This window comes from Cryptomeria japonica, chromosome 4 (genome assembly GCF_030272615.1).
Source record: "Cryptomeria japonica chromosome 4, Sugi_1.0, whole genome shotgun sequence".
In the NCBI taxonomy this organism is placed as follows: Eukaryota; Viridiplantae; Streptophyta; class Pinopsida; order Cupressales; family Cupressaceae; genus Cryptomeria; species Cryptomeria japonica.
Genome location: NC_081408.1, coordinates 41,649,570 through 41,659,957, shown reverse-complemented (window position 1 = coordinate 41,659,957; position 10,388 = coordinate 41,649,570).

Genomic DNA, 10,388 nt, shown 5'->3' with positions numbered 1-10,388 from the left:
CCAATTAACCAAATTGCATTGAAGGGGGGTTGAACCCAATAAATATAGGCTCAATTCTAGTGGAAAGGAGATTGAGATTTTGATTAGATTCAATTAACATTAAATATTCCTTTTATTAATTGAATTTATAATGTAATTGTGAAACTAGGTAAAAACTATGAATTATTGAAGTAAACTAGCAGAAATAGTAAGCTACAGATATCCTATTGAGCCAAAATCTTGTCTTTGGGAAAACAAAGATGTCTACGACCTATTATCTGAAGTTTAGCTTGATTATTTGAGACTAGGTAGCACAAATCTACCTTCGTCCTCTTAAGTTCTTGTCATTGAAAGCTGAATCTATTTGTCAGTATCGACTTTGTCGAACTTATTTAGTACAACTTTGCACCCATTTCCTGTACATAGATAGAAAGAAAAAATATGTTGGGAATAGGGGTTTACCTTAGGTAAAACCCAATCTTTGGAATCAATTTTGAAATTGAATAGATAAATGTAATGAAAAACTAAATAAAGTAATTTTCTTTTGAGGAAAAGACTGAATCTGAAATGTAATTCTTGAAACCGCAATGTTTACCTTGATGAAGTTTTAATGTCTTGACATAAAGATATTAGGGTTTCATGTAGGATGTAATCATTAAATATTGATCATGAATTTCATCTTCAATGCTTGAACTTGACTTCACTTCTACTTCAAGACTTGATTAATGATCGATTGAAATTAGTCGCTTGTAGAATAGACTGTGTAATTTTTTGCATCAATATTTCAGATCACACTCTTTGATCCATCATCAAGATGTAGTAGCTAGAGAGAATGCAGAGTGAATGATAGTCTATTATGAAAGCAACCGATTTCTATCTCATAGATTATGGAAGCCTAATGTTTGTTAGTGAATGATTGATTACTTGCTCACTTGAATTTTCTTTAGTATAATTGAAATCTTGATTTAAGTCAAAATAAAATGAGAGGGGTAAACCTTTATTTTATAATTGTCTACCCAAAAATTAAATTAAATTTCTAGAGTGGGCTTTCAAGGTATCCAAAGGACCTAAATTTCTAGAGTAGTCTATTATGGAAGCAACTGTTTTCTACTTCATGGATTATGGCGGCCTAATGTTTGTTAGTGAATGATTGATTACTTGCTCACTTTAATTTTCTTTAGTATCATTGAAATATTGATTTAAGTCAGAATAAAATGAGAGGGGTAGACCTTTATTTTATAATTGTCTACCCAAAAATTAAATTAAATTAAATTTTCTACTACATGAGATTTAAAGGACCTAAAACAAATTAACAAATATCTTAATATAGTCCCAAACATCACACATGTGGATGCACATCCTCTTAAGTTAGAAACTAAGTAAAATATAGATGAAACATCTAGTACATAACAAGTCGGCCCAAAACACACCTTCCAAATTATTTCATTCAATGCATATCACCACAAGTTATAGTAAGACTGAAATTTAACTCAACATAATCCGTTAAAAGTATGTCATAAGAAATAGAAAATTCTTTGTCATCTAGATAGATACAAGTTACCTAAGTTAGAAACTAAGTAAAATATAGATGAAACATAGAGTACATAACAAGTCAGCCCAAAACACACCTTCCAAATAAATTCATTCAATGTAGATCACCACAAGTTATAGTAGGATTGAAATTTAACTCAACATTATACTTAGTTTCTAACTTATGGATTATGGAAGCCTAATGTTTGTTAGTGAATGATTGATTACTTGCTTACCTGAATTTTCTTTAGTATAATTGAAATCTTGATTTAAGTCAAAATAAAATGAGAGGGGTAGACCTTTATTTAATAATTGTCTACCCAAAAATTAAATTAAATTTCTAGAGTAGGCTTTCAAGGTATCCAAAGGACCTAAATTTCTAGAGTAGTGTATTATGGAAGCAACTGATTTCTATCTCATGGATTATGGAAGCCTAATATTTGTTAGTGAATGATTGATTACTTGCTCACTTGAATTTTCTCTAGTATAATTGAAATCTTGATTTAAGTTAAAATAAAATGAGAGGGGTAGACCTTTATTTAATAATTGTCTACCCAAAAATTAAATTAAATTAAATTTTCTAATACATGAGATATAAAGGACCTAAAACAAATTAACAAATATCTTAATATAGTCCCAAACATCACACATGTGGATGCACGTCCTCCTAAGTTAGAAACTAAGTAAAAGATAGATGAAGCATATAGTACATAACAAGTCAGCCCAAAACACACCTTCCAAATGAATTCATTTAATGCAGATCACCACGAGTTATAGTAGGACTAAAATTTAACTCAACATAATCCTGAATGCTAGAATAGACCCTTAAAAGTATGTCATAAGAAATAGAAAAATCTTTGTCATCTAGATAGCTACAAGTTACCTAATGTAAAGTATGAAAAATTAGGAATCGGGGTTTTACTAAGAAAATCAATTGAATAGACCAATTAACCAAATTGCATTGAAGGGGGGTTGAACCCAATAAATATAGGCTCAATTCTAATGGAAAGGAGATTGAGATTTTGATTAGATTCAATTAACATTAAATATTCTTTTTATTAATTGAATTTATAATGTAATTGTGAAACTAGGTAAAAACTATGAATTATTGAAGTAAACTAGCAGAAATAGTAAGCTACAGATATCCTATTGAGCCAAAATCTTGTCTTTGGGAAAACAAATATGTCTACGACCTATTATCTGAAGTTTAGCTTGATTATTTGAGACTAGGTAGCACAGATCTACCTTGGTCCTCTTAAGTTCTTGTCATTGAAAGCTGAATCTATTTGTCAGTATCGACTTTGTCGAACTTATTTAGTACAACTTTGCACCCATTTCCTGTACATAGATAGAAAGAAAAAATATGTTGGGAATAGGGGTTTACCTTAGGTAAAACCCAATCTTTGGAATCAATTTTGAAATTGAATAGATAAATGTAATGAAAAACTAAATAAAGTAATTTTCTTTTGAGGAAAAGACTGAATTTGAAATGTAATTCTTGAAACCGCAATGTTTACCTTGATGAAGTTTTAATGTCTTGACATAAAGATATTAGGGTTTCATGTAGGATGTAATCATTAAATATTGATCATGAATTTCATCTTCAATGCTTGAACTTGACTTCACTTCTACTTCAAGACTTGATTAATGATCGATTGAAATTAGTCGCTTGTAGAATAGACTGTGTAATTTTTTGCATCAATATTTCAGATCACACTCTTTGATCCATCATCAAGATGTAGTAGCTAGAGAGAATGCAGAGTGAATGATAGTCTATTATGAAAGCAACTGATTTCTATCTCATAGATTATGGAAGCCTAATGTTTGTTAGTGAATGATTGATTACTTGCTCACTTGAATTTTCTTTAGTATAATTGAAATCTTGATTTAAGTCAAAATAAAATGAGAGGGGTAAACCTTTATTTTATAATTGTCTACCCAAAAATTAAATTAAATTTCTAGAGTAGGCTTTCAAGGTATCCAAAGGACCTAAATTTCTAGAGTAGTCTATTATGGAAGCAACTGTTTTCTACTTCATGGATTATGGCGGCCTAATGTTTGTTAGTGAATGATTGATTACTTGCTCACTTTAATTTTCTTTAGTATCATTGAAATATTGATTTAAGTCAAAATAAAATGAGAGGGGTAGACCTTTATTTTATAATTGTCTACCCAAAAATTAAATTAAATTAAATTTTCTACTACATGAGATATAAAGGACCTAAAACAAATTAACAAATATCTTAATATAGTCCCAAACATCACACATGTGGATGCACATCCTCTTAAGTTAGAAACTAAGTAAAATATAGATGAAACATATAGTACATAACAAGTCGGCCCAAAACACACCTTCCAAATGAATTCATTCAATGCAAATCACCACAAGTTATAGTAAGACTGAAATTTAACTCAACATAATCCCTTAAAAGTATGTCATAAGAAATAGAAAATTCTTTGTCATCTAGATAGATGCAAGTTACCTAAGTTAGAAACTAAGTAAAATATAGATGAAACATAAAGTACATAACAAGTCAGCCCAAAACACACCTTCCAAATAAATTCATTCAATGTAGATCACCACAAGTTATAGTAGGATTGAAATTTAACTCAACATTATACTTAGTTTCTAACTTATGGGTTATGGAAGCCTAATGTTTGTTAGTGAATGATTGATTACTTGCTTACCTAAATTTTCTTTAGTATAATTGAAATCTTGATTTAAGTCAAAATAAAATGAGAGGGGTAGACCTTTATTTTATAATTGTCTACCCAAAAATTAAATTAAATTTCTAGAGTCGGCTTTCAAGGTATCCAAAGGACCTAAATTTCTAGAGTAGTGTATTATGGAAGCAACTGATTTCTATCTCATGGATTATGGAAGCCTAATATTTGTTAGTGAATGATTGATTACTTGCTCACTTGAATTTTCTCTAGTATAATTGAAATCTTGATTTAAGTTAAAATAAAATGAGAGGGGTAGACCTTTATTTAATAATTGTCTACCCAAAAATTAAATTAAATTAAATTTTCTAATACATGAGATATAAAGGACCTAAAACAAATTAACAAATATCTTAATATAGTCCCAAACATCACACATGTGGATGCACGTCCTCCTAAGTTAGAAACTAAGTAAAAGATAGATGAAGCATATAGTACATAACAAGTCAGCCCAAAACACACCTTCCAAATGAATTCATTTAATGCAGATCACCTCGAGTTATAGTAGGACTAAAATTTAACTCAACATAATCCCTAATGCTAGAATAGACCCTTAAAAGTATGTCATAAGAAATAGAAAAATCTTTGTCATCTAGATAGCTACAAGTTACCTAATGTAAAGTATGAAAAATTAGGAATCGGGGTTTTACTAAGAAAATCAATTGAATAGACCAATTAACCAAATTGCATTGAAGGGGGGTTGAACCCAATAAATATAGGCTCAATTCTAGTGGAAAGGAGATTGAGATTTTCATTAGATTTAATTAACATTAATTATTCCTTTTATTAATTGAATTTATAATGTAATTGTGAAACTAGGTAAAAACTATGAATTATTGAAGTAAACTAGCAGAAATAGTAAGCTACAGATATCCTATTGAGCCAAAATCTTGTCTTTGGGAAAACAAAGATGTCTACGACCTATTATCTGAAGTTTAGCTTGATTATTTGAGACTAGGTAGCACAGATCTACCTTGGTCCTCTTAAGTTTTTTTCATTGAAAGCTAAATCTATTTGTCAGTATCGACTTTGTTGAACTTATTTAGTACAACTTTGCACCCATTTCCTGTACATAGATAGAAAGAAAAAATATGTTGGGAATAGGGGTTTACCTTAGGTAAAACCCAATCTTTGGAATCAATTTTTGAAATTGAATAGATAAATGTAATGAAAAACTAAATAAAGTAATTTTCTTTTGAGGAAAAGACTGAATCTGAAATGTAATTCTTGAAACCGCAATGTTTACCTTGATGAAGTTTTAATGTCTTGACATAAAGATATTAGGGTTTCATGTAGGATGTAATCATTAAATATTGATCATGAATTCCATCTTCAATGCTTGAACTTGACTTAACTTCTACTTCAAGACTTGATTAATGATCGATTGAAATTAGTCGCTTCTAGAATAGACTATGTGTAATTTTTTGCATCAATATTTCAGATCACACTCTGTGATCCATCATCAAGATGTAGTAGCTAGAGAGAATGCAGAGTGAATGATAGTCTATTATGAAAGTAACTGATTTCTATCTCATGGATTATGGAAGCCTAATGTTTGTTAGTGAATGATTGATTACTTGCTCACTTGAATTTTCTTTAGTATAATTGAAATCTTGATTTAAGTCAAAATAAAATGAGAGGGGTAGACCTTTATTTTATAATTGTCTACCCAAAAATTAAATTAAATTTCTAGAGTGGGCTTTCAAGGTATTCAAAGGACCTAAATTTCTAGAGTAGTCTATTATGGAAGCAACTGATTTCTATCTCATGGATTATGTCAGCCTAATGTTTGTTAGTGAATGATTGATTACTTGCTCACTTTAATTTTCTTTAGTATAATTGAAATCTTGATTTAAGTCAAAATAAAATGAGAGGGGTAGACCTTTATTTTATAATTGTCTTCCCAAAAATTAAATTAAATTAAATTTTCTAATACATGAGATATAAAGGACCTAAAACAAATTAACAAATATCTTAATATAGTCCCAAACATCACACATGTGGATGCACATCCTCCTAAGTTAGAAACTAAGTAAAATATAGATGAAACATATAGTACATAACAATTCAGCCCAAAACACACCTTCCAAATGAATTCATTCAATGCAGATCACCACAATTATAGTAGAACTGAAATTTAACTCAACATAATCCCCAATGCTAGAATAGACCCTTAAAAGTATGTCATAAGAAATAGAAAAATCTTTGTCATCTAGATAGCTACAAGTTACCTAAGTTAGAAACTAAGTAAAATATAGATGAAACATATAGTACATAACAAGTCAGCCCAAAACACACCTTCCAAATGAATTCATTTAATGCAGATCACCACAAGTTATAGTAGGACTGAAATTTAACTCAACATTATACTTAGTTTCTAACTTATGGATTATGGAAGCCTAATGTTTGTTAGTGAATGATTGATTACTTGCTCACTTGAATTTTCTTTAGTATAATTGAAATCTTGATTTAAGTCAAAATAAAATGAGAGGGGTAGACCTTTATTTTATAATTTTCTACCCAAAAATTAAATTAAATTTCTAGAGTAGGCTTTCAAGATATCCAAATTCCTTCTTATTTTTTTATGACTATTATAAGGCTTTAATTTGGGGCCTACTTAAGAGGCCCATGGTATGGAATGCCCTAGTATTGATTTATGACCAGGGAGTACCACACCCTGGTCCTAAAAATTAGGTCTCCAAAATGGGGGGGGTAATTGAGAAGATGATGAAAATGTAGGGTATCGAGGTGGTGTGAGAATAATTATCATTGCAATTAGGCCTTGGAAACTGAAACGCCAAAGTGACGCCTAGGTGAGGAGAAATTTGTAGGCGGATACAATTTAGCATGCTACAGTTAGAAAATAACTCTACACAACATGTGGCACCAAAGAGATCAATCCCTATCATGTGGAACATATAGAGACATTCCTTAAACATCTAATCACCTCTGAATATACTTTTGTCTCATTGTCAAGTGAAAACAAACTGGCACAAACCAAATGGATGCAAAGTTCTTCATACCCAAAAGGAAAGAAATCATAGTAATGAAACAAAATGTCATTATATATACTTGCGGTAGACTGCATCACCTAAATTATAGAATTAAGAAATTTCAAAAATATTATAAGGATGTCCATTAAGCTACAACAGTAGAAAAATCTATGTGGAGAAATATTGAGCGTTTTACTGGAAAGCCTTGAAATTTCTTCACACTACCAACATTGAAAACATTAGTTGAAACACCATTGACCTAAAAATATAAGAGTGAAACATCCATATAGCATACACAATGAATCCCAAACCACAATTACAAAAGTGGAGGAATACAAAGTATTATTCTAAATAATCTTCAATAACTTTTCTTTCATATTCACACTTCATCAATCTATAATGACCATCCTTGCAACATCATTTTCTCACATAGGAGAAATAATAAAGACACCATAATTTCTTATTGTATACACAATACCATCACATCCATTCCATTACTATTCTTCTAATCCTCATCATAATGCTTCTAATTAATGATGAGGGGCTTGCCCTAGCTATGACAGATTCTAGCCTGTGGTTTGGGCTATGGACAAACACCTGTGTGCCACAAGCATGGATTTTTTTTTAGGTCTTGTTCCTTTGATGTTTTTTGGTGTGTATGGCTAGGTTGGGTTTTTAATAGTTACAAGCTATATTGGGTTGGTGGTTGGGCCTATTTCCTGAGGCATCAAGTGCTCATAGGTCTAACTTTTCTTTTGTGGGTTGTGTGTGGTTGTTGATTGCTTTCTGGCCTCCTACTCAACAATTTGTGGTTCCCTTCATGTGATTCTTTGTGGGGTGATCTATTTTTTTTATGTGGAGGGGAGTAGGGTTTCCGATAGTAGGAGAGAGTGGTCTTTTATTGGTTGTGCCCTCTTTCGGTGTTGTGGCATTTTCTTTCTGGTGGTTGTTGGTTGCATCCTTTTCCTCTTTGCTAGCCTTTGGTGTACCTCATCCCAACATTTCTCTAGGCCTTTGTTTCTATACTCCACTTACTTTCATTGGTGGAGTATCTTTGCTTAGGGATGGAGCTTGGTGGAGGATTTGTTGTTGCATTGGGCTCCTCTGCTCTATATCTATGGTCCTATGAGGTGGGCATTTATGTAGATTTAGGTGGCTTCCTCAAGTGTTGTGGGTCTCTAGAGTTGGGTAGCCTTCCTTTCCCCTCCATGGGACTATCTTTCAGTACTCTTTTCTTATCTAGAAATGGTAATGGGGGTGATTTATACTTAGCTTACTCTGGTGACCTTATGGAGGTGAGCCTTGAAGGTTATTTCATCTTTAAATATTCTTTTGTTGATGGATCTTTGTCAAAGTTGGAGTTGGTCTATATTCAGGGTTACAATGTATTTTTTGAAGATATTTTCCCTTGTATTGTGGTTAAAGTGTTGAGGGCTAGTTACCCTATAGGAATTTAACCAAAGAAGGCTTTGTTTCCTTTATTCTTAGCACCTTGTTGGATTATTACTTCTAATAGAGCATGTTGTCTTTTCTTAGGGTCTTCACTTCTACCCCTTACCCTCTCATCATTTCATGTGCCTATTTGGAATGATTCTATTAGGACATTCCATTCGAAGTGAGTTGAGATCTTATTGTCTCTAGGTTGATGAATAGGGTCTCTCCCCTTGTGTCCTTACCTTCTAGGGATCGGATTCCTAATGTTTTTGTTGATAGCTAGCCTATTGAGGTGGCCTATGATGGGTTGTTTGTAGATTTTTCATCTAGGAAAAGGCTAGGGGTGCCTTTCAAAACCCCTTGAGTTTGTTTGTGCTAGTGTACTCTATGAGCTCTTTATTTATTGTTATTACAGAATGGCTAGGTGCTCCTTCTATTTCTAGGTCCCTAGGTGTCTTAAAAGTCTTATTTGTGTTCTTTGGTAACCCTATTGGTAAAAGGTTGCAAAAATCCTTCCAAAATGTGTTATTGGTTGTTTGTTTCCTTGACTGGTTTGATCCTAGTTTAAGGGGGGTCACTAAAAGGATGGTTTAGGGTGTGTTCCTAAACCCCTCCTTTTTTATTAGGTGATTTTATGTGTGAGGGACTTTGGTTCCCACTAATTGTGGTTCTAGTCAAAAGACTCTCTTTAGAAAAGGATTTGTCTTTTTGGGTTTTTTTAGTCTTGTTGGTCTCATTGTTTATGAGCTCCTCACATTTGTTCGCCTTCATGGTGTTTATTTAAAGGGTCAAGCATTTCTTTATTTAATCTAATAAAGTTATATTGATGCTCTTTTCCTTTATGGTTTACGCTCACAACAACTAGTGTACAAGGTGTGAGACACTTTTATGCAAAATGTAGCAAATTACCTATCTATAACCTATGTTGTCTCAACACATCTAGTAAAATTAGATCTCTTTCTCTATTCTATCATTGACCACCTTGGTTCATAAATGCAAGTGTAGAAATGAATGAGGTCATTCCTTTATGTGTGAATTTAAACTTTGATTAGTTAACTAAAAAAATCAAGGTTAAATCGTTACAACCATTTTTCACTAGCCATTATGGATATATTATAGTTTAAATTATTTAAATTACATAATAGGGTGGTGTCTTTAAGGAATACAAGGAAAAAGAACAAATATGTGCCACCTTTTGGGCTAATTGGTGCAGTCTGGCTAAACTTAGTTTGGTCGAATTGAGTTCACCTAAGCTAAGTTCAGTCAAGCTATTTTCTTGCCGCGTGGCGCCCATTGGCACTATCATGGCACCTATATGGTGCCAAGAGTTTTACCGAACTTTTTTTAGTATAAACCTAGTTTGACCGAACTAAGTTTGGCCAAACTATCCTATGTGTCATGTGATGTGGCAGCAAAATCAACATTTTGTTTGCATTTTTTAAACTTTTCACTTCTGCTGTAATTTTCTTGAGGCAAAATATTTGAAAACATAACTTTTTTAATGTTTTAATTATTTTTAATTATTTTTTTAATTTTTTAAACATTACAAGTAGTTTTTTTAAGTTAAAAAAGAGGTTGATTTGAAATTAAAACAAAATATTAAATGATATTAAAAATATTTTTCACTACATGAGAGAATCTTCTCCAAAAGGGTATAATTTGTTTTTTGATAATACTAAATTAATTAGACAAAAGGTGATGCCCAATGAAAACTGCAAAATTTAGCTA